Here is a 25,126-nt window from a genome sequence, read left to right as displayed (position 1 = left end):
TACAGCCTCTATGGAGAACAGTGTGGTGGGTCTTCAAAAAAATTAAAAATTGGTGTCCAGATGTTTTCAGGTAATCCCAGAATTGCCATATGATCCAGCAATTCCACATCTGGGTATAAACAAAAAGAACTGAAAGCATGGATTCGAATAGATATTTGTACATTCATGTTCATAGCAACATTATTCACAATTACCAAATCGTAGAAGCAACCCAAGCAACCATCTGTGGATAAATGCACAAACAAAATGTGGTATATGCACACAGTGGAAAGGATGGAAATCCGAATACATGCCAACATAGACAGACCTTGAAGACATTATGCAGAGTGAAATAAGCCGGTTACAAAGGGGCAAATATTGTATGGTTACACCAGTATGAGGCACTTAGTGTAGTCAAATTCATAGAGACAGAAAGTAGAATGGTCATTGCCAGGGGCTGGAGAGGTTTGGTATGGGGAGTTACTGCTTAATGGGCGCAGAGATTTAGTTTGGGAAGATGAATAAGTTCTGGAAATAGATGATAGGACCAGTTATACAACAATGTGTAGTTAATGCCTCAACTGTGCACTTAAAATGGTTAAAATGATACATTTTATGTTATATATATTTTACTACAATAAAAAATCTTAAATTATAGTACCCATCTCAGAAGGTCACAATAAAGACATAAATATACAGAATATATTTGGCATGATCCTGGCATATAGCAGGTGCTCACAGAATGTTAACTCTTCTTTCTTCTTTCTGGAAAGCCCTTGTACTACTGTCGGAATAACTCCTACTCAAATTCAGACTTCCATGACCTTTAGAGCCTGTTTCAACTTTTACTGATTTTGCCATTTCCTGCTGAATTTGTGTCCACCACTTTTCTCCAATACACATGCTTCCCACACAGCGCTGGCTTCTCTGTAGTTCATCCTTGATTTCTTTATCTGCTTTCTCCTCTAGACTCGGAGCTCCTTGAGGACGGTGTGTGTTGTTCCTTTCTTGTCCTGGTACCTGTTTATCATTCATACAAATAAGAGAATGATTAGGGGAATTGATCATTTTTAAAGGGACTTTTGCTGCCCATTCCTTTAAAATAGAGGCTTACCTTAAGTATGAGGACTACCTTTTTGAAATCCAACTATTTCATGGATTCATGTAAGAACCATTAGTTAGAATTTTTAGAGATTTATTTACCTATTTTGTAGAGAAAGAGAGAGAGAGAGAGAGAGAGGACGAGTGGGAGGGGCAGAGGGAGAAGGAGAGAGAATCTCAAGCAGACTCCAAGCTGAGCATGGAGCCCCACTCGGGGCTTGATCTCACGACGCTGAGATCACAACCCGAGCCAAAACCAAGAGGCAGACACTTAACCGACTGAGCCACCCAGGTGCCCCTGAACTACTAGATAAATGTTTAATACTTGAGGATAAATATTTTATCATGACCTGATAAAATACAGTCCTATAAAATAAGTACCTTTAAAACCGAATGGAACCGACCCACAAAGTTTGGTGCACATACAGATTTGTAAGTCAGTAGCCGTAGCTCCTGACCTATTGGAGGATCTGGGGCACTCCTGTTGACAACCACGCCTCTAAAGAATATGGTATTTTCAGAGATGGTTGATGACTTTTAAAGCTTATGATTAAACCCTAAAGTTTGGTTTGAATCAGAAATATGATAAAGCACTTCTGGTTTATCTTAAGCTCGGGCATGCAAATGAAGACCACAACAGTGCTGGAGTCTCTGCGGAAGGAAAAATTGTTGGAATCAGGCAATCCCAGAGCTGAAGGGGAGGGGTTGGAAGGCTTATCTGTCGAGCTGGGATTTTCTGAGAGACAGAAAGCAAAACCCTTAGACTCCTGGGAGCTCTGGGCTGAAGTAATTGTCACCTGGGAATGAAGGTGGCCCCTCGGGTGATGGTCATTGCCAGCAGAGAACGTTTACATGGGAAACCTTATACGCTTAGGTATTATTAGTTTGCTTGGGTTGCTGTAACAAAGTACCACAAACTGAACGGCTTAAGCAACAGAAATGTACTGTCTCCGAATTCTGGAAGCTGGAAGTACAAGATCAAGGTATGGTCAGGGGTGGTTGCTTTGGGGAGGGGTGGGGGCAGGGCGAATCTGTTGGCAGGCCCCTCCCCTCGCCTTTGGGGTCAGGCAATCTTCGCCGTTCCTTGGCTCCCGATGCATTGCCAGACTCACTGCCTTCATCCTCACACGGTGTTTTCCCTGTGTCTTTACCCAATTTTCTCTTTTTATAAGGACACCAAGTCATACTGAATTCAAGGCCCACCAGAATGACTTCTCCTTAACTAATTACATCTGCAACAACACTACTTTCAAATAAAGTCACATTCTAGGTACTAGGAAGTTAGGACTTCGACGTCTGAATTCTGCGGGCACGCGCTTAAACGCGTAAGGGCATGCTGCTGCTTTAAGGAAAGAGAGTCCTCGGGAGATGCTGTATTGGAGGTCTCTTGGGCATATACTTCTGTCCCTTAGCAGCACCTGCTATCAATTTTTTTAATGAGATATCACATACCTTTACTTTCCCAAGAACAATTTGGCAAAGCCTTAAGCATATAAAAATAAATACAAGTAGTAGATAATAAATGTAGAGTAGAATCAGGCTCTGCCATCGAGACAAATAGGCCCTGACAGATCAGTAGCCTCTGAGTGGCAGGGAGGGGTGTGGACCCCACAGTCAGGGCAGGGCTCAGCAACTGTTTTCTGCAAAAAGCAAGATAGTAAATATTTTAGGCCCTGCGGGTTAGAATGATCTTTGTTGCAACTACTCAGCTCCGTTATTGCAGCAACCATAAACAATCTGTAAACGAATAAAAACTTGAAATAAAACTTTACTTGCAAAATCAGAGAGCAGGCCAGATTTGGCCCATGAACCTTACTGGTCAAGATCATTGTCCCTCCCCAACCCCCACTGAAACTTTTGCCTTTATGCTGCTATTCTTTTGTATCATTCTCCTTGTAATGTCATGCCCCCCCTTCCCCCACCCCCAGTTTAACCTTCATGGTTTTTCTGCTCCACCATGCAATTTCCAGGAGGGGTCTTCTGCCTTCACTGTGACCTACCCCCCGCTTTCAGTGCAACCTTCGGCTTCCTTCCGTCCCTTCCCCACTATGCAGGCTCATTCTCAGAAGAGCATTTATTCTCCATCCCAATTCTAACGGAAATTCACTCCAGCTCCCCACCGGACCCCATGCCCACAGAAGAAATAGAACCAGCTTCGTGCAGGGCGATTCAGTACTGAGCTCGGGCCATGGTGTGTCTACATAACCACATGCGTGCAATGTATGTGCAAAATACGTTCAGATCATCCATCTCAATTTATGAGCCCCCTTGGCAGCCTTTGTTCTGCTCTCACACGAGGCTCTGCCAAGTTTATAAATACTTCCTCTGAATGACAACAAATTAGGTCTCCCCTAATCTTTCACTCCATAGATAAAATCTCACTGGGGTTGCAATGGCACTAACACTTAACATTAACTGTTTTCTTGCTGCTTGATCTTAACACTCTAACCAAAGGGATCTTGAGTCCTTCCTATTTACGGTTCACAGCTGCTCCACTCAAGAATTTTTGCCTGTATGTGTCTTGAAAGTTGGAAGCCAACCCACTTGGATGCCTGCCTCTCGCACTGCTCTCTTCTGTGAAGTCAAGACCACTGATAAAACCCAGACAGTTTACAGAGGGGCCTAAAGAAGGTCATTTCTCTGGACACTTGGCTGTACCTTCTCTAACAAAAGATGACTTTACCAGATGTAACAGAAGCGGTTCTTCTTTCTTTCATGGAAGGCGAGATTACCCTTTGTTTTGACAAGCCCTGAAGAACTTTTATATAAGGTAAGTCTTAAAACTGTATCATCTCATATTTGCTTTTCCTCTTAATTCTCTCCTCTTTATTCTCTTCTATAACCTGCCAGTTGCTCAGTGCAGTCTCAGGTACCTAGGGGACCGTTTTTAAAGCTGTCTGCTTGTCATCACTGCTTGTCGCCAACATGTCTTTTCTCCTATATCTACACAGCTACGCCAAACTCATTCAATGGTTTCGTAAATTTTGAGAAAGTGGCTAGAATTATCTTAATTTTATTTTCCTGTCTGAATTGATAATTGACTGAGCCAATCGTTGTTTTTAATGCAGGGAAAATAGCCATGTAGTCAACAGGCTGACAGTAGGATGTGCGATGAGGGCGAACACCTTCGAATTCTGTTTTTTTCCCTCTTCACCTTCAGATGTGTGTAGAGAGAAAAGACATAGGGATATAAAGGAGAAATAGGCAAGAACAGGCAGGAAAGGATCCTGAGGAAAGACACAGGCGCCCAAATGGGCCCTGTGCGGCCGCCTATCTTCTTTGTCCATTTTCTTTCTCTTCCTCTTTTGTCCCTCCTTTGCTTCTGTTTCCTCTTTATCTCTCTCTCTCGTTCTTTTCACTCTCCCCTAATTTCAAACAAATTAGAAAGTGGAATGGAATGGTTATGCTTTTTTTTCAAAGATTATTATGAGCACTGGAATAACATCGACTTGTGATCTTTATCTTGAGTTTTGTACCATTTAATTACTATTAAATAAGTATTTGAGATACTTATTTGAGAAGAGGACCTATTTCTCAGATCCTTAGCCTGTTGCTTCCGTGGACATTAAGAGATCTAATTCTAAGTGGAAAATAAAAGGTCTTCATGGTCAGAATAGAAGGAAGCAATAATGCTTTAGGTTATTTTGTTTTTTCCCCTTTTTTCCTCCCTCTCTCCCTTTTTCTGGGTACTCACACTCAGCTGTGTCACTCTGTTGACCAACGAGCAAGGCACTCACCTTGGGTTTCTCCTGGGGGAAGTAAAGACTCACCCCCCTCCCATGGAAGTCACCTGTGACTTTTCCCGACAGGGCTCAGGGCAGGGCTTCATATACAGCACGATGTTCACCCAATAAAGAGTGTCGACTGACTGAGGAGTCAGATGGCTGACAGCCTGGCCCCTAGCAAATGTGCAGGAAAGATGACCCCAACCATGCCCGCTGTCAGGCTTTGCAGCCCCACGGATCTGGATTCAAACCTTGCCTCCCAGCTGTTGAGCCTAATGATTGAGAGAGCTTGGGCTTCTTGCTTCATATATCTGACTCTCGGTATTTTCATTCATCAAACAGATGATGCAGCCTCTCTCACAAGCTTCCTGCGTGCATCCATGAGAAAATACATATATGTAAAGCACCTAGCGTCGCACGGGGTAGATGAGAAGGAGCAAAGAAAATGGAGGGGGGAGAGAAGAGGAAAAAGGGCAGCATCTAGGAGTTAATTTGGAGGAAACGATCCAAACCAGAGCCACATATGTAAAGGCACCAGAGGGAAAGTTGGGATTCTGTACTTTTGAGTTGAGGGTTGTTTTCTGAACTTGCCGACTACACAGCGCCATCTAGGGGCCAAGCATGCTCTGAGCAAATGGTGGTCCTGGCAAGGTCCTCTGACCCAATAGAATTCCCCAGTTCGCTTCTGCCCTTTCCCCTCAGACGGCCTCTCTGCCTCTCTCTTCGCTCCTACCCTATGTCCTTTCCCACCCCACCCTTGTTCCTTTTCTTTCTTCTATCTCCTCTTCCTGGTACAGTGTTTTTCACAGTGGGGTCCTCAGGGCTTTGGACAAAATGATTAATCTGTGGGAAGTCAGATAATGACCATTCCCAAATTTCTCTCGTCCCTCCTCTTGTGTTCCATGTCATTGACTCCTTTGGATGGCACCGGAAGCTCCTGATTGCACTGCCATGCTGTTCCTGAGGCTCTGATGAGAACCCACCGTGATGCCATGAGCAGCAGAGTCTTGGCTCCTACCACGGCAGGCTTAAGGGTAACGAAGAGAGGGACGCTCACATGTCCCTTGGGCCTGCTTTCTCCAGTGAGAATTCCACTATGACTCTTTTTTGTTCTCTAAACAGAGCAAGGACTCTGCCCAAAGAGCTTGCAAGTTCAAGGCAGCAACAGAGTATTCACTAACGATGAAAAAAAAAAAAAAACCTTCGAAAAGTGAAAGACTATTTTGGCCAAGTCTGCATATTATAAGACTTGCCAATTCCTATTCCTCATTCTAGAAATCATGATTTAAAAACAACGCTGAATTATTTTTTTCAAAATACATTTATAAAGAGATTTTGGATTTAGTTCAACATTCTCTCCACACCTCCTTAAATCTCTCTCATTCTTCTCAAAGAGCTAAGATTTGCATTCAAATCCTAACAAGTTGCACTGGAAATAGCATCAAGTTTGTTCAATGTAAAGTGTTTTTGAAAGCTCAATAGGAACATGGTAACATGATCATGAATTTCCTGAAACATCATTAGAGTGCATCAGTGCCACAAACATACCTGTTCCTGTGTTTCCCAGCTAATTACTGAAAGCTAATTTAAGCCTGGAGCAGGGAAGAACATAGAGTATGAACTAATTGTATCCCGTTTATTTTCCTAGAAACAAATGTTACTAAGTGCACACTTCTGGGGCGCCTGGGTGGCTCAGACGGTTAAGCGTCTGCCTTCAGCTCAGGTCTGATCCCAGGGGCCTGGAATCGGGCCCGCATTGGGCTCTCTGCTCTGCAGGGAGCCTGCTTCTCCCTCTCCCTCTGTCTGCTGCTCCCCCTGCTTATGCTCTCTCTCTCTGTGTCAAATAAATAAAATCTTTTTTAAAAAAAAATATACACTTCCACTCTGATTTTGGCCATTAGTAAAAGTAAACTAAAATTTGTTTGGATTTTACAAATTGTCTAGTTCACATAAGGAAGTTAGGTTTAGCAAATACTTTTAAATTCCAACAGTTCTGATCAAGGCAAAAGTGTATGAGGAAATGATCCCCTGTGTAGACTGAAGAATAAATAGAAATATAATGCATACATTTCCTTCATATTTTTCTCTCGCTGGTGATCATCTATTACATATGTAATGTTACTTACCCATGTGATTTCTCTACCCAAAGCACCCTCTCCTTCCAATGTTTAACTAGAAAACACCTAATCATTTTTCAAATCTCAGCCAAATACCACAACTAGATAAAAACCATCTCTTAATTCTGTGGAGCAAACTTGTACAGCTCCTCCTCAGTGTGCCCAGAGAACTTAGGTATACTCAATTTCATCGAGGCAATGACCTTATTATATTACAATTTTTGGTATTAATGCCAAGCTTCTCCCCAATGGAAAGTTCCTTTGTTCCCAGTGCAGCAAAAGCTAACACTCTGCACCAGTGTCCTAAGACCTTTGCATGTATTATTAATTCATTTAGCCCTTAACGTAGAGTTTCTCAAAAGGGGATCCATGGAACCCTAGCACGGTTGCTACAGGTTTCATCCTATATCTTGCCCACCTGTTTCTAAGGTAATAGACAGAATTTTATTCCAGCTGTGGATGCTGCAGTGGCCCATGAACCTACCTCAGCCCCTCTTGGCTGTAGTCCAGAAGCCCCTGGAAAACACTGTCTCACACAATCACCCATTGATGAGAGAGCCTATGCGGAGGTTCTTGTTTCTAGAGGAAAAGTTCCAGCACTCTTTTGGAGCAAAAAATATAGATAGAGATTTGGACACATTGGAGTGGAATTAGAGGAACAGTTTGAGTTTACCTTGTTACTCTTCCCTCATGGTGGCACAGCTTAGGACCAAGAGAGACCCTGTCTGCCTGTGATTATCCTGCAAGGAAAAGGAGAACACATGGGCACCCAGCTTCCCCAGCTGTGCAGTGCACTGCCAAAGGGGTTCATTTCTCTATCACCTCACCCACGTACTGAATCATGAGCTCCATGAGTAGGAAGCAGGATGAAGCAGAGAAAGCAGCAGATGGGACTCTCTGGGGACTTTAAGGAAACAAAAATCCTGCTAGCTGCAAAAGAACTCCATCAACAGGCCCACTCCCAGCTCCTGGGAATGTCGTACCTGAAATTCCTCCAGCCTGCCCACTGGCACCCCAGCTCTTAGCATGCCTCACCCACATACCCCATCACCCTGTAGCAGGCTCCCTGTGTGTACTCCCACCTGCAGTGCAAGCAGGCTTTGGCAGACATACAGTGAGCACACACAGAAAGCTGGCCCAAATCTGCCAGCCAGGGAGAAACCACAAACTTGAACTTCACTGCCACATTTGGGAAGACAAAAGATAGACTGTTAGCCCTCAGCCTGGTGTATTGCAGAATCTAGAGAAAGCATACAAGCCTAAGAAACAAAGGGGAGCAAGAAGCATGGAGCACATATATCCATAGAAGTTCTGAGATAGCCTCAGAATCTCTAGCAGGGCTGAAGAAAGATGTTTCTCTCCCCAAAGCAGTTAGTAAAGACTAGAGGAGGTGATGCTGCTTCAGCTGTGGAGACAGCAAGGCAAAACTCCAAGGAACATGAGAAATCAAAGTAAAATGACACCACCAAAGGATCACAACAGTCTTCCATTAACTGAACCTGAAGACATGGAAAGCTATAATTTACCTGATAAAGAATTCAAAATAGCTGCTTTAAGGAAACTCAATGAGCTACATACAAGGAAACACAGAAAGACAGTACATTGAAATCAGGAAAAGAATCCACAAACAAAATCAATAGAGAGTATCACCAGCAAGAATGGATCAAGCAAATGAAAGAATATGTGAGATAGAAGACAGGAACCTTGGAACTATCCAGTCAGAGTAGAATAAAGAAAACATAATGAAAAAGAATGAAGAAAGCCTGTGTGATCTATGGAATATCATCAAGATATTTTACCATTCCAGAAGAAGAGAGGGAGAAGGGGACAAAAAGCTTATTTAAAGAAATGGTGGTTGAAATTTCCCAAATCTGAAGAGATTTGGATGTTCAAGTTCATGAAGTTCATAGGTTATCAAACAAATCCACTTAGAGAGATTCCTCAAGAACACATTATTTTAAAACTTCAAAAATCAAAGACAGATTCTTAAAAACAGCAAGAGAAAAGAAAGAAAGGAAGGAAGGAAGAAAGCAAAAGAAAGAAAGAAAGAAAGAAAGAAAGAAAGAAAGAAAGAAAGAAAGAAAGAAGAAAGAAAAAAGAAAAAAAAAGAAAGAAAGAAAGAAAGAAAGAAAGAAAGAAAGAAAGAAAGAAAGAAAGAAAAGAAAGAAAACTTGTAACTTTCAAGGGAACTCCCATAAGACTATCAATGAATTTCTCAGCAGAATTATGGCAGCCCAAGAGAGAGTGGGATATTTTCAGAGTGTTGAAAGAAAAAAATCTGGCAACCAAGAATATTGACTCGGTGAAGCTGTCCTTCAGAAATGAAGGGTGAGAAAGGCTTTCCAGACAAACAAAAGCTGAGAGAATCAACACTAGAACTGCCTTACAAGAAATACCGAAAGGATTTTTTTTTCTTTTCTTTCTTTTTTTTTTTAAGAACTTATTTATTTATTTGTTAGAGAGAGAGAGAGTACAAGCAAGGGGAAGGGCAGACAGAGGGAGAAGGGCTGAGCTGGAAGCCCGATGTGGGACTCGATCCCGGTACCCTGGGATCATGACCTGAGCCAAAGGCAGATGCTTAACCTACTGAGCCACGCAGGCGTCGCTGAAAGGATTTTTTCAAATTAAAATGAAAGGACACTAATTAGTAACATGAAAATATACAATACACTAGTAAAGTTAAATATATAGTCAAATTCAAAAAATTCTAAAACATGATAGAGAGGAGCATTAACCACTTAATTCTGGTATAAAAATTAAAGGACAAGAGTATTAAAAATAACTACTAAGCTACAATAATTGTTAACTAACACACAATATAAAAAGAGGTAAATTGTGATATCACAAACATAAAAGGGGACCCGTAAAAGGCTAGTATTTTTATATGTGGTCAAAGTTAAGTTCATATCAGCATAAAACAGAATGTTATATCTGTAAGATATTTTATGTAAGCTTCATGGTAACCACAAAACAAAAACCTACTGAAGATTCGCAAAAAATAAAGAGAAAGGAATCAAAGCGTACTACTACAGGAAATCATCAATTCACACAGGAAGGCAGCAAGAAAGGAAGAAAGGAATAAGAGAACTATGAAACAGTCAGAAAACATTTGATAAGAGAGCATTAATAAGGCCTTAATATCAATAACTACACTAAATGTAAATTGAATTCTCACTCAAAAGGCACAGAGTGGCTGGATGATTTAAAAGAACAAGTTGCAACTATATGCTGTCTACACTAGACTTACTTCAGCCTTAAAGGCCCACACAGACTCAAAGTGAGGGATGGAATAAGATATTCTATGCAAGTGGATTCCAAAAGAGAGCAGGGGTAGCTATACTTATGTCAGCCAAAATAGACTTTAAAACAAAAACAATAACAAGAGATAGGGATGGTCATTATATAATGATCAAGGGGACAATTTGTCAAGAACATGTAAAAATTATAAATATATATGCAACCAGTATCAGAGCACCTCAACATATTAATAAGCAAGTACCATCTGAAGAGAGACATAGACAATGATACAATAATAGCAGGCAAGGAAAAATTTTTCCTCCACCCACCTTGATTCCTTGGCTGGGCTAAAAGGCAGATTAACAAGAGAAAATCAAATTTATTAACATGTGTATTATACATGTAACACACAATTCAGGCTTCAGGTGTCCCTCCAAAGTTGGGAAGCACACAAAGCTTCTTTTGTTTACCTTATAGAACACTGGACCACATCTTGGGACAGGCCATGTAAGTGTGGGCTGCTTTCGTGTAGCTCCTGCATCATCTGTACTGACCTACTTCACTTAACTAAGTCTATTGTGTCTGCAGCCCCATATTTGATGATTTGAAGGAGGCCCTGCAAACTGCCATCTTGTCTGAGAAAAGTGTTCCCTGGTCAACATATTGCCAATCCAAGCCTCCTTGCCTGAGCCTTGCTCCTCGGTCTGTGCCATTCGGAGTCCTTGGGTCTGAGCCTGTCTGTCTCCACTTCCTCTGTCCTGCTTCATTTTCATCTCCTTGCTTCTGCTCTTTTGTTTGAGTAAGCAAGTAAACCCAGAAAGCAATGTTTAAGAAGCAAAATTCTAAAAACAACCAACCAACCAAACAAACAAAACTCCAGCTGCTGCAGTTTAAAGCTCATTAATGCTTGAGGGGAAAATCGCTGAGTGTAAAATATATTTCGGTAACATTTTTGGAGGGGAATTTGGCAATATCTATCAACATTTAAAATTTGAACACCCTTTGATGTCACAACTCCACTTTGGGAATTTATCTATAGATAAACTTGCACAAATGGGTATGTGTGTGTACAAAGACACATCATTGTACCAACTTACAAAAGATGTTGAAAGAAGCACGGGAAGAGCCTCAAGTTAGTAACAACCTAACTGCCCATCAATAGGGCCTGTTTAAATAAATTAAAACACGTTCAAATATTAGATTACTTTATAGCCATGAAAATAAGGAAATAAATCTACACTTATTTAGAAAGATAATGAAGATATATTGAGAAAGCTACAGAAAAATATAGTGTGTTCCTTTTGAGTTTAAAAAGATTGGGGTGTGTGTGTGTGTATACATATACCAACATTTTTTAAATGAACTCAAGAAGAATCGTTAATAGTTGTTGCCCCTGGGAGTCAGACTGTAGGGTTGGGGATGATGGGATACAGACTTATTTTTTACCTTTACTCACTCAAGGTACTATTAGTAAGTCTCCTCCCCCATGGGCATAATTTACATGTATAATTTAAATATAAATGTAAGTAGAAAATGTATAATTAATTCAGCAAAGTTGTGTAAATCATCTTCCATACCCCCAACTCATTTGTGTCAGGCAGGATGCTTAGTTACTCACAGTCAATCCATTCTTGGATTTATTATGAGACCCTGGATGTAGCTCTCAGAATTGTTGAGAGGGCTGCAGCACTGGGTTCTAGACCAGACTTCCAGGAACGACACCTGGAGCCACAGAATTGTGATGAGGGAGCCACGGCCTCCACTGTCCCAGGCCTAGTCTCAGGGGACTCATTCCAAACCAAATCTTGCTCCAAGTCGGTAACGCTGACCTGTGGGCTCTAAGTCACATGTCCATCCTCTAACAGCAAAGTAGCTAAGAAATATAAGAATTTAACAAAAATTCTTCCTTGGGGAGACGGAATTCACAATATGGGAAGTACCAGAATGTGGAGAGGTGCTATTTAAAAGATAGGGACCGGCGAGCCTGGGTGGCTCAGTCGGTTAAGCGTCTGATTCTTGATCTCAGCTCAGGTCTTGATCTCAGGGTCATGGGTTCAGGCTCCATGGTGGGCATTAGGCTCCATGCTGGGCATGGAGCCTGGTTGAAAAAATAAATAAAAATAAATAAATAAAAGATAGGGACAGTTGTAGATGACCCATGTCTATAACACCCTTCTATAGGTTACCTCCATTGGGATCTTACTCCATTAAACATATTATATCAGAGAAAAACTTATTCTAAAGTTGGGCTGTGTCAGATCGAAAATGAATGATAGCAGTGAACTGGACTATCCTTTGGTTTGTCATCTATTAATTAAGTGTGGGAAGCTTTTCTGACAGAAATAACCAGGATCTCAAAGACTGGCAAAATCCAAGCAAATCCTGGATTTAGGTGGTTTTCTCTGAATTCTAGAACAGTAATGATAACTACCATTTAATTAATGTTCGTTATGTTTTAGACATCATGCCAGGGTCTTTATATGGAATGAGGAAAGAAAAATTGCCTTAAAAAATATTACTGTGGCCACCAACCTTATACCTTACTGTATCATTCAGGATTTAGCCTGAGAAACAGAAGCAGCAAGAGATAGACATTAAGAGGTTTATTACAAGAAATTGGCTCACACAACTCTTGAGGCTGGTGAGGCAAGTCTAAAATCCAGAAGGCAGGCCGTTGTGAAGGGCAGCCTGTCATTCTTGCGCACAAGCCAAAGCTGCCATACACGGGCGGGATTTCGTCTTCAGACAAGCTTCAGTTATGTTCTTAAAATCTTTCAAATGATTGAGTCGTAGCCACCTAGATTAGCAATGGGGTTATCTCCCCTACAATATCAGCTGATGATGGACTTTAATCACATCTACAAAATACCTTCACAAAGACACCTACATTAGTGTTTGAATAACTGGGGATTATAGCCAAGATAAACTCATACCTACTGCCAACCATTTAGCAAAAGACGGGACATTTTATTTTGCAAGGATTGCTCATGGGCTTTTTCAGTTATGTAAAGTAGGCCATTTGGTGCTAAGCTAAAGTGGGAGTCACTGGGAGAAGAAAGCTTTGCATTTATTTAATTCATTCAATTCATTCATCCATCCATCCCGTAGTTATTGAATGCCTCTCTGCACGTTTTCTTCTCAGTGCTTGGCATATATCAGAAAATAAAATGGACCAACATTCCTGCCTCTGTGGAATTTATATTCTTCATATAATAGAATGCTGGAAGTTTGGGGTTTTCTTTTGACATTGGAAGAGATTGAAATTGGAGCCCTAACATCCAAGAAAAGAGCGGAGGAAGACAGATTTTGGGAGAGGATGAGCTCCAACACAGCAGCAGGTTGGGATCAAGAAAATGCTGTGCAGTAAGAAATACTTCCGTGCTGCTCACAGATGGCCGTTAAGAACAGTGATCTCCAGTTTCCTGCTCTGTTGTATTTCCTAGAGAAAGATTATCACCAAAACTTCTGTTAAAATCAGTAACATACTCTGCCTTTGATTAGTGAAGTTTAGTAATGCTCACGCATGGAGCAAACTAATGCAGAATAGGACGGCGAGCAAGAGACCAGGCAAGAGAACCAGAACCAATATGGTGTGTGTATATATATATATATATATATATATATTTATTTATTTATTTATTTATTTATATGTATATTTATATATGTATATATGTATATTTCTATATTTAATATATTTTTATACATAAATGTATTTATAAATTTACTTGTTTGTCTGTTTCAAGGAATTGGCTTATGTGATTGTGGGAATGTAACAGAGCCGAGTGGGTTGACTCCTTGGTGAGTCACAGATACAAACTACGCCAGGTGGAGTTGTCACACAAAGCAACCTTTATTTGCAGCAAATGAGGAGATCACAGGGAAAAACTTCCAAAGCCATGACCCCTCGAGCCAGGGTGAATGGGTTCCTTTTATTTAGGGTTAGGATTGAGACAAGGAAACTAAAGGGATCCCATGAAAACCTGCTTTTCTCACTCCTTTGCCTGCTTCTATTCTTGCTGGGACCTACCCCTCTGCCTTACACACGCCCTTATAGAACAGCTAAGAGATGTCTTCCTTGTAAGTCAAGCATTTAGTGATCTCTTTGGAGTCTTCAAGCACAATAGGTAACATTTAAGTAGTGACTGGACTCATCACGACCCCTGGGCCTAGGGCAGAACGGACTTACAGAGGACACCTAAACACTCCGCTTTGTTCCTGGATTACTAAGAAGACATCTGCACCAGACCACCATCCTTAATAAAAACCCCAGGTCCCAGGCAAATATGAGACTTGCTCTTCATTTGTTTCTAGTCTCCCAGACACTGTCTGTACCTACACTCTCCATAAATCTTTACCAACTGCGCTCTTACTTCCTCTCAGCTTGCGTTTGATTTCCATCCTACACAAAGCCAAGGACCCTCTTGGCTAGTCCTGCAGGACCCTCTCTGGGTCCTCGGACCCAGCCAGCCTGCATCATGATGACTATTTAGAAAGGGGGCCTTGTCATCGTAGGTAGAGGCAGGTTTAAAGTCATGTAGACACCTTAAGGAAACATGCGTAGACTTACATTGTATGTTCTGTAAATGAGGTTTGTGCTCCTCTTTGGGTGGAGATTTTAGTATTATAATGAGGTAAAGGTAACTGGTAGTCACTCCGCGGGTCACTCTCTGCTCCATCTGTGCAAGCGTGAATTGGGCATTAAACTGAAACCGGTCGGGGAGGTCTGGGTCAGAGGAGCTCTTCGTCCAGGTGCTAATTATGGCCTGAAAGGGTACTTTTGACATCCATCATCACATGCTATGCCCCTCAGGTCTTTTGCCTGCGTTAAGAGTCAAGCTGGAATGGGGAGCTTAAGGGAAAATGTGGGACAAAGGTCGGCGGGTACAAGCAGGTGGGCAGTAAAGGTCAGGTCTCGGGGTCCAGCTGGTGACAAGGGTCTGGCAAGTCCCAAACCTGTGGAGCAGGCCGGCAGACTGGTAACTCTCAGGCAGGAGCTAAAGCTGCAGTTTTGAAGCAGAACTTCTTCTCCCTTAGGGAACCTCAGCTTTGTTCTTAAGGCCTTTCCACTGATTGGATGAGGCCCCAACCATATTATCAGGTTAATTTCCTTCCCATAAAACCAACTGATTGTAGAGGTTAACCACATCGATAAAGCAACTCCGTAGCAACACCTAGATTCATATTTAATTGAATAACTTAGCACCATAATCTGGCCAGGGGGACACGGAAAGCTAACCATCACAGGCAGGGCATCAAAGTGACCAGAAGACTCTGAGGTGCCAGGAATCCTAGGAAAACTGAGAATGGAATTGGACTTGGGTGGGATGGAGCCTGAGACAATTTGTTAGTCTATTAAGGCCTTGAAAGTGGGGAAACCCAACCACTTGGAAGTAAGCACTAGGATGACCACATGTCCTGTGGATGTCACCCGGGAGCACCACCTCGAAGTCCCACCCCAGCATGATCTCATTCTCTGGAGGTACGGCAATGACTCACAGTTTACTATCAACTAGGATACTTTACAACTCTGTAACGGTGGGTGGTAACTTGTTGAAAGCTTTTCTTATCCGAATGCAACACAAGTGTTTTTTAAGGGGTACCAGAAAACACCACCTCAAAATATGCCTCTTTGATACACAGATTATTTTGAGCTAAAAACCACTGAGACCCAACAGATGCAGGAAGAGATGTAAAAACAGGGCTGAAGTTTTCATTCTGTAAAGGAGACATATTTATCAAGGCAATTTCAATTTTTTAAAAAGATGTCTCCCTGTCAGATCAGGAAGAAGTAGTAAGTGACGTTACTAAAAGACCTTTATTTACGATTCTTCCCCGCTTTCCATAATCTGCCTCCCCCTTCACCACTCAACTGCCCAGAAACCCTAAACTCCTTTTCCTTTGTCTTGCCCTAAGTTAATAAATAAACTCAAGTTCTAACCACCCCTCTGACTTACACAGCTCTGGGTGCTACTGTTTTTCTCTTGTTGCTCTGTCTTTGATCAATCTTATATACAGACCCTCAGCTACATAACCTAAATTGAGGAGAGGAAAAAAAGATGTCTCCCTCCTCTCCACATAGAAATAAAGTGTAAGTGATTTCCATCCAGAGCAAAGATAATCCCTGAAGCTGACGGTTTTGCTGTCCTGTGGATCATTAGCCAGGTTTGTCACTAATTTAGCCATCTCATTCAAGTAGTCTTTCTTGGCAGTGACTATAAATATTTCTGTCTCTACGATACTCTTGAAAGGGATTTATCATTCTGGCACTCCCCTCATCGATGTGTTAATTGGTCGTGCACATTCTGTATCTGGAGGAGAGGCTAAATACCTTGAGGGTATTTGGGTGATACTTTATCTTATTTAATTTTCACAGAAACACAGCAGTTTAATAGTATTAATGCTATTTTAATAGATGAAAAAAATCGAGATTCTCCAAGGTTAAAACCTTGCCCAGTACTACGTCGTAATCATATGTGGTAGAGCTAGGCTCTCTACCTGCTCTTCTTTATGCTGTGTTGTCCACGGCTGAAGGGCATCTAGCTAGAAGGGACTTGAGAACTCTGAATCTTTACACTGTGCCTCAGTCCCCTCTTATCAAGCAAGATCCTTGATAAGTAGTTACTCTTTTCTACCTGACGGACCGTAGGAATGCACTTTTCTACAGTATATTTTCGTTTCTGGCTCATTCTCAGTATTCTCACTCATTCCTCAAAATGTCAGACTTCAGATCCATGGCTTCCTAGACACTGGGCCTTCATCGGTTCGTGACTATCACTCTCCAGGCGTCACGTCCTGAATTGCCCATCATAATATAGACACATCATGGTAATCGTGTTGATAAATGAGAAATAGAGAGCTGTTAATCATCTTCCTTGTTATATAGAAAATGGTCTTTTATTATTCAACCTAAGGTTGAGTTTGCTTTCTTGGTAGTCTCCATAATTGATAGTGTATTGCATTCTGTCTTGTATGCAAACAAAAAACTCACAATATTTTTAATTATTTGTAATTTTTTTGTATTATTTATTTCACTGCTTCTTAGTTTCTCCTGTGTTTTTTTTGGTTTGTTCTGTTTTGTTTTGGCTGAAATGAAACAGAAATGTGTGGCCCAGATTTAAGAAATCTGTGAGAGGAGGGGAGCAGCTCAAAGCAATTTCTGTATTTATTTTAATTTAAAGAAAAAAAGAGTATCTTCCTTTGTAAAGTAGCTAAGCTGAGGCAGCCAGCTGCAGAAGTTCTAGAGGACAACAGATAGGGAAAAACAACAGAGATCAACATTTGACTGACATAGTCTAGGAAATACATCAGTGCAGATAAGAGTCATTTGAAAGTTTTAAAGTGAATTTCTGAACCATCAAAATAAATATTGCAATGGCACAAGCTGTATTTTTCAAAACAAACAAACCGAATTTTGAAAAGCAGTCATTTGTGTTTGGTTTCACAAGGAATTGAATTGCGTGGAGAGCTACTTGCCTTAGCAGCTGGAGGCTAACGATTGCATGAGGACATGTAAATACGACAAAATCATCTTTTTTACCAAGAACAGCACTAACCTCACCTGATACTGCTGAGCCTAGAGCATTGAGCTGAGAGCATTAGATTTCTGGCTGCAGATGACAGATACCTATTCAAATGTGTGTGGCAGACAGAAGTTTCGTGAACCCACAGGAAGGGCCCAAGGACACCCATGATGTTCTCTGGGACTCTGGAGTCTCTCTCCTGCTGAGAACAGCTCCTTCTGCACTGTGGGTGGTGTGGTCAACCCACAGGCTCACATCTCTACCCCCAGAGACCTAAGACCCTTATACTAACCCAGGGAAGGGCTCTTGTTGGCCCCTCTTAGGCTCAGTTTATATCTCACTCTGAACCATGGGTTGTGGCCAGGAAAGGGGTCAAACAATTGACCTGGCTCAGGTTGCATACTGACCTCTGAAACAATCACTCTGGCCAGTGGGGTGGGATCGAAATGAAAATGGCAAATTCTATTCAAACCACATGGTTGTTCCAGGGAGTCAAGTATGTCCAGGACAAGGTAGGAAGCTTGCTCTCTTGCCCATTCTGAACAACTGCATTTTTCACTCTGCAGGGACAATTCGTAGTTTCATTTTTTTACGCATTAAAAACCACCAAATTGTTTTTACTTTAGAGTTAAAGCACAATCTATTTCAAATGATTATTCCATGTATTCTATGTGCCAAGTGAAGAGGTGTTAGCATATTGTCTTCAAGGACCTGTAGGAATAGAAAGGACTCATTGCTGTTTATGAGCATATCTATACCTTTCGCACCTCCAAGAGCTCTTGCTTCGTGGCAACCTCCAGTAAGCCTTTGATTAAATTCAAGGTGATTGGACTATTATAACTATTAATCATACTCTGAGAGACTCATTTCCCCCACCCCTCACTCCATTCCTTTGATCGTGGCTTTATTCATTCACCCAAAAAATATTTAATGAGTGCCTATTATGTTCCAGTAGTCTAGATATAGAAAGATAGAGAAATAAAGCATGGTCCCTGCCCTCCAGGGCTACATCAAAGAGGGGATATTGGACAAGTAAACAGCCTATTATAATACAGAAGGATAAGTGCTGTGATCAGCCTATTCTATTTTTTGCTAGCCTCTAGGCCACAATGAACAACCTGTGCCTTTGTCCCTCAAAATACTCAATTCATGCTACTTACTGATGTCTACATTTTTTAAAGCAGGGACTCACTTTCATTTACAAATACAGAGAAGGATTAAAAATGGGAGGCATGGTTGGAAATGAGTTGACAGTGAAAAGAACAGGTAAGAGAGACTTAAGTAGAAAGTTTATGCCTTTATGACACAGCACAATATTCTGCTCCCCAGAAGTTAAGCAATCAGTGGTCTTTTCTGTCTAGCAAGTAAGAACTTCCAGTTTGTGCCCCCACAGCTTCTGAATAAGGCGGGGACACTGGTCAGCAGCAGGGATACTCCACCAAGGCCATGATTCTGTAAGCTCCTTCCAGACGGTTCCTTCATGGAGCAGAAGTGAGCTTTTGTTCATGAAGATAAATTATTGGAAGCAAGCTCTTTTGAATGCAGTTGAACTGCGTAACATTACAGGCTTTATTAGCCAACATGAAATATTCCTCACAGACCTTCTAACCAGTACAATATTCTGTTACGTCTGGACAGGAGCTCTGTAGTTGACACTTGGTATTTCAGAAGGAGAATAATTGTTCCAGAAAACCTTTACATCTTTTTTCTGAAATCAGTGTGCCCCAGACTCACGTGCATTTCTCTTTTTTTCCCACTCTGCTAGCTGGTTGCATGAAGTGAAATGTGGAGTTCCCTGTGATATAACCAGGCACCATTTTAATGCATTGTTAGACATCATCTGTTTTTCTCCAGGTAATGGCAACACTGAGCTCTCTTTTACTGTGGAAATGTGAAGTAGCATATTTCATGCACTTGTTTTTATGAGTCCTTTGGCTCTTTGAGGCTTTTCTTTGCTTGAGCTCAGCCCACAAACCAAAGTGAGTATCTGTTAATATTTCCCCAGACTGCTATTCAAGGAAAAGAACCACTTGGTATTAATCACGATGGCAGAACTCCCCGACTGACAGCCTTTGGTTCATTCTCAAGGCTACAGTGCCTGGGGCACACTGCTTTGCAAACTTTGCTAACCCAAGGGGGAGTTTGTTAGCAATGTCCAGTCCAAAGTCAAATTCTCCCAAAGACTCTGATTGAGTGGGTTTGGGGTCAGGCTCAGACATTTGCAGTGCTAACAAAACCACTGCAAGACTCTAAAGCAAGTAAGGAAGAGCTGAAGAAAAAAAATCAGAGACCCTGAAATATAGGTGTCTTTTTTTTTTTTCTTTCTTAGTGAAGTAGTCGGTTCCTGGGGTAAGTTCACTCGTTCTTTCGTTCGTTCGTTCATTCATTCATTCTTGTTATCAAGCACTTACTGTGTGCCTCCTAACTTGATTTTCCATTTCTGAAGACTTTTAATTTAAATTCCATCGTCAAGTTTCACTTTTCTGGGGAGAGCTGCCAAGGGTGAGGCTCCTAAGAGACAAAGTGAAACTGGCCGCGAGAGTGATCCTTCCAGCTGCAGGCCAGGAGGTGGGAAGGATGACATCCAGGCAGTGGAAACCATCTGGTAGGGAAGCAAATCCGATGATGACCCTCACCTAAGGAACTTGGCTGTTTGTCTAAGCCTCCGGAGGGAGTGATCCCTGCCCCATAATGGGCTGAAGCAATTTTAAGCACTATGAGGGAATGGAGGCTTCAACATGTGTGACCAGGAAGCTGAATAAGACCTTGTTTCAAAAGCTAGTGGACCACCTTCTGTTTTCTTTACTATTGTTCTGTGACCAACAAATGAATGTTTGATGCTTGTTATAACTCGAAGAGTGTGATGCCTGTGAAATGAGGTCATGTAAATATTGCACATGAAGGCAGCCCCCCACCTCCTCAGAGTGCTTCTGGGGAATGACAATCCCTCAGTGCAAGCACAGGCTCACTTTAGGGCTGGCCCTACATCAAGGAGTTGGATGTAGGCTCCTCTGACGTGGCCTCAGTCACCCCTTGGGTTGGGGCAGGTGAGCAAGCAGTCTTGAGCTTTTGGTAGGTTGGTTTCATTTTGTAGGGTGGTTTTTTTTTTCTTTTTGTGGGGGTGTGATGGTGGTAGAATTTCACGAAGATTTGGAGAGGGTGGGTGGGAAGAGAGATGTCCCAGGGAGGAGGGAGACTGGACACCCACATCACCCTCTGACCTGGGTTAGCCCATTCGGGGTTCTGCCATAGCAGAAGACCAGCAGCTTTTAGACAACGGAAATTCCTTTCTCACAGTCTGGAGGCTGGAAGTCCAAGATAAAGGTGTCGGCATGGCCAGGTGAGGGCCCTCTTCTGGGTCACAGAGTTCTTGTTGTGTCCTCACATGGCAGAAAGGGCAAGAGAGCTCTGTTGGGCATCTTTTATAAGGCATTAATCTCATTCCTGAGGGCAAAGCCAAAGGCCTCGCATTCAAATTCCATCACGTTGGGCATTAGGATTTCAAAGTATGAATTTTAGAGGACACAAACTTTCAGAGCATAGCGTGACCTCACATTATTTAATGGACTGTGACCTGTCAGACTTGGGCTAAGTCGTGTGTGTGTGCGCACGCACGTGTGTGACCTATGTGTGTGCTAGGGAAGGTCGCATATGAAAGAGTGGGTACGCAGCATTCCCAAACCTGCCATCGGGTCACCACTCCGTGGTCTGTTACCCATCTATGGTAAGACATGTGCCTTTTAGTTGGCTTGCCCCGTAAGTGTGGAGTTTTCAAGGTCCTGGTCCTGGAAGTATATGGAGAAAAGTGATTTCAGCTAGGAAAAAGAGAGATGCCAGACAACAAAAATCCAGGGAGGAGAGAGAAATCTCATGGTTGCTCTAGTCCCACTCAGCAGCAGAGCCTGTTATGGCCTACCCCACCATGATAAATGGGGATGTCCACAAGGACAGACCACCCACATGAGAAGGTGACATGCACAGCAGGCCTGGTCCTGGGCACTGCAGGCTGATAGCCAGGTTCTGCCTTCCAAGAAGTTCTCGTCATTAGTATCTATCCCAACCTGTGCTGTCACACGGGGTCCTGTGCATTGAAGGGCCCCCGCTTGGTTCAATGCTCTGCCGTCACCATCTTGAAATTCTTAGTGACGTTTGACCACTGGCCTGGAGATCCTCTTGCCAGTCATGCCTTCAAGGCCAGAAGGATGCTTCTGGCTCTGTGGGAGTCAGGGCAGGGTGGCTCCTCACGGGTGGCCCCTGTAGCAGAGTGGCCTGTGAATCTCTTGTAGGTCTGTTATTCATCAATTGCCTTCTCCTTAGCTCCATACAAGAAAAGGACAGAGGAGAGAAAGCTCGGTTGTCATTTACTACCCTTTCTGGTAGATTCTGGAACAAAGCAGAGGATGGTGAATTGTGGGACTGAATGAACCTTGATTCAGGGAGATGACAAGAATGACCCTCAGTCAGGCCTCGAGCACAGGGACAAGTGCTGCTCAAGGGGCAGAGGTCAGCTCCCGCTCCCAGGGAGGAGGTCCTGCCATGATTGACTCTATCAGCAGCCCTGGCCTGGATCCTGGGGAGGCCTCATGTGGCTCATCCTCACCTGGCTTGGCATCGGTTTGAGCTGCTGTTGAGGACAGAGCCTCTTCCTGCAGCACCTGCGTGCTGTGTGCCGGCACCCCGCACGTCACCTGGCCTCATCATCCCAGGAAGAAGCACGCTCATCAAATGGGAGTGTGCTCTGGGTCTTTGCTGGTAGCCAGTATTGGCTGCCACTTATTGAGCCTTTATTGTCTATCAGGCAATAGGACTTGCTCACATTTAATCCTCAACACAGTGTTGCCAGATAAGTTATACTGTTCTCCCATTTCATGGATGAGGAAATTGATGTTCAGGGGACCATGTAACTTTCCAAGGCTGACAAAGCTCGTATTTGATTCCGAGTTTTTCTGACAACAGAGATCAGGCTTTTTCTCATTACATTATATTATCTCTCTAACATCTATTCACCTCACTGGACTTTTGTGTCTAATATAAACCCCACATGAGTCACAAGCACATACACACATGTGGTGGGCCAGTGGCACAGGCAGGTAGATGATAGAAGAGGCCCAAGGGTGATTATACTCCTGTAATCCTGAGGATAGAGATAAGAGAGTCTCCTGTCTCTTCCCAGGATGCATTTACACCCTGCCTAACCGTCTGGCTCACACCTGGTCAGTGAGGGCCCTTGGTGGTAAGAGCCATGATGGTTGCTCCCACTTGAGCGCTCTTCACCAGCACGTCCCCAGTTAATACTCACAAGAACCCTGAGAAGTAGTCCCTGCCATTGTCTCCATTTTCCAATGATGAAATCTTGGCGAGGTTAAGTGCCAAGTTCATGCGACTAGACATGGAGGTCATTTACTGATTCACTTAACAAACATTCTTCAAGCACCTGTCATGTGTCAGACCCTGTGCCAGGCACAAGAGTGAGCAGTAAGCAGCACAGAGCCAGTCCTCGGATGAGTCAGGATGGTCAGAGAAGGCCTCTCTCAGGAGATCCCAGGTATGATCAGGAGTTGACTGGGTCGAGCAGATATGGAATATGGAGGAAATTTTCAGCTGAAGGACCACTATGTGCAAAGCTCATGGTGAGATGTAGCATGGTCTATTCAAGGAGTTGAAAGGTCAGTGAGGCCAAAGTGGACAGAGGGAGAGAGGCATGGAGTGAAAAGAGCCTAATGCCAAATGGCCTCTTGAGTTCAGCCATTACCTCTGTGGTCCAGCCAGCAGGAGAGAGGAAGAGGAGAAAGGGCATGCCTCTTCCCCTTGAGGTCATTTCTTGGAAGACACATACCAAACTTTTGATTACATCTCATTTACCAGAACTCAGTCAGTGGCCAAGCTAGCTGCATAAGAAGCTAAGAATTAGCACCTTTATTTTGGGCAGTGAAGGGCCAACTTAAATTCAAGGGGTCAGTTACTAAGAAGGAGGGAAGAATGGATGTCAGGGTACAGCTAGCAGGCTCAACTACAACCACAAGTCCCGAGTCCGTGCGATACCAAACCACATGCTAAATGATGAAAAATCAAACACAGAGACTCAAATATATGAAGTCAATTTCTCTAGGTCTCAATTTTATGCATATTTTCATGTTCCATTTTTGTTGAGTTGTTAGACTGTTTACTAGGTGAAAAATCCACGTCTTAAATGTAAAATGGGATTGCCACTGTGGAAAAACAGCTTGGCAGTCCCTCAAAAATTTAAACATAGAATTACCCTATAATCTGTAATTCCACTCCTAGGTATACACCCAAGAGAACTGAAAATACATAGGCAAGCAAAAATGTATACATGAATGTTCGTGATAGCAGCCAGAAAATGGAGACAGCCCAAATGCCCTCCAGTTAATGAATGGATAAACAAAATGTGGTATATCCATACAGTGAAATATTATTCAGCAATAAGAAGGAATGATGTACTGATATATGCCAGAACATGGATGAACCCGGAAAACATTATGCTAAATGAAAGATGCTAGACACAAAAGGCCAGGGAGATCCAAGGACTGTATGATTCCATTTATATGAAGTGTCCAGAATAGGCAAAGCCATAGAGAAAGAGAAGAGATTAATGGTTGCCAGGGGATGGGGGCAGGGAGGAACAAGTATGGGTCATATTTTTGGAGTGATGAATATGTTCTATAATTAGGTGGAGAATTAGATGGTTGCATGGCAGAGTGACTACAATAAAAAGCACTGATTGTACACTCTAAAAGAGCGAATTCTTTCTTCTTTCTTTCTTTCTTTCTTTCTTTCTTTCTTTCTTTCTTTCTTTCTTTTTCTTTCTTTCTTTTCTTTCTTCCTTCCTTTCTTTCTTCCTTTCTCTCTTTTTCTCTTTCTCTCTCTCTTTCTTTTAGAAAGAGAGAGAGAATGTGTGGGGAGGGATGGGGCAGAGGGAGAGAGAGAATCTTAAACAGGCTCCACACCCAGCATAGAGCCTGACATGGGGCTTGATCTCATGACCGAGATCATAACCTGAACCAAAATCAAAAGTAAGACACTTAACTGACTGAGCCACCCAGGTGCCCCTAAAAGGGTAAATTTTCTGTTATATGACTTATATCTCAATTTAAAAAAAAAAACCCTCCATGTGTAGGTTCTTTAAAAAGGAAAAAAAATCTCATATATATATGAGTTTGGTTAAATCTGATATAATAACACTGTTAAATTCTGACTTTTGATTCATGACCTCAAATCATAGTTAGCAATATGAAGCCAAATACTTGTGTTTTTCTTGCCTGAATTTTAAAGTTTTCCTGAAGGTGCCCATCATCACACATCACCGACTGCTGTTGTGTGTTAATTATCTAGCGCTGGGTAACAAATTACACCAAAACTCAGCAGCTTAAAACAACAAGAACTGATGGCCTCCCAGCTTCTGTGGGTTGGGTATCCAGAAGCACCC

Source organism: Eumetopias jubatus, unplaced genomic scaffold (genome assembly GCF_037043125.1).
Source record: "Eumetopias jubatus isolate StellerSeaLion01/CBP00866 unplaced genomic scaffold, mEumJub1_p1.0 scaffold_4, whole genome shotgun sequence".
NCBI classification, from domain to species: domain Eukaryota; kingdom Metazoa; phylum Chordata; class Mammalia; order Carnivora; family Otariidae; genus Eumetopias; species Eumetopias jubatus.
This window is presented reverse-complemented; position numbering follows the sequence as displayed.